Genomic DNA, 513 nt, shown 5'->3' on the forward strand with positions numbered 1-513 from the left:
AGGGGACCACGATAGAGAAGGTAATAGAGGAAGGAGACCACGATAGAGAAGGTAATAGAGGAAGGAGACCACGATAGAAAAGGTCATAGAGGAAGAAGACCACCGTAGGAAAGGTTATAGAGGAAGGAGACCACGATAGAGAAGGTAATAGAGGAAGGGGACCACGATAGAGAAGGTCATAGAGGAAGGGGACCACGATAGAGAAGGTAATAGAGGAAGGAGACCACGATAGAGAAGGTAATAGAGGAAGAGAACTACGATAGAGAAGGTAATAGAGGAAGAAGACCACGATAGAGAAGGTAATAGAGGAAGGAGACCACGATAGAGAAGGTAATAGAGGAAGGAGACCACGATAGAGAAGGTAATAGAGGAAGAGTAACTACGATAGAGAAGGTAATAGAGGAAGGGACCACGATAGAGAAGGTCATAGAGGAAGGGACCACGATAGAGAAGGTAATAGAGGAAGGAGACCACGATAGAGAAGGTAATAGAGGAAGAGAACTACGATAGAGA

Source organism: Priapulus caudatus, unplaced genomic scaffold (assembly GCF_000485595.1).
Source record: "Priapulus caudatus unplaced genomic scaffold, Priapulus_caudatus-5.0.1 Scaffold41, whole genome shotgun sequence".
NCBI classification, from domain to species: domain Eukaryota; kingdom Metazoa; phylum Priapulida; class Priapulimorpha; order Priapulimorphida; family Priapulidae; genus Priapulus; species Priapulus caudatus.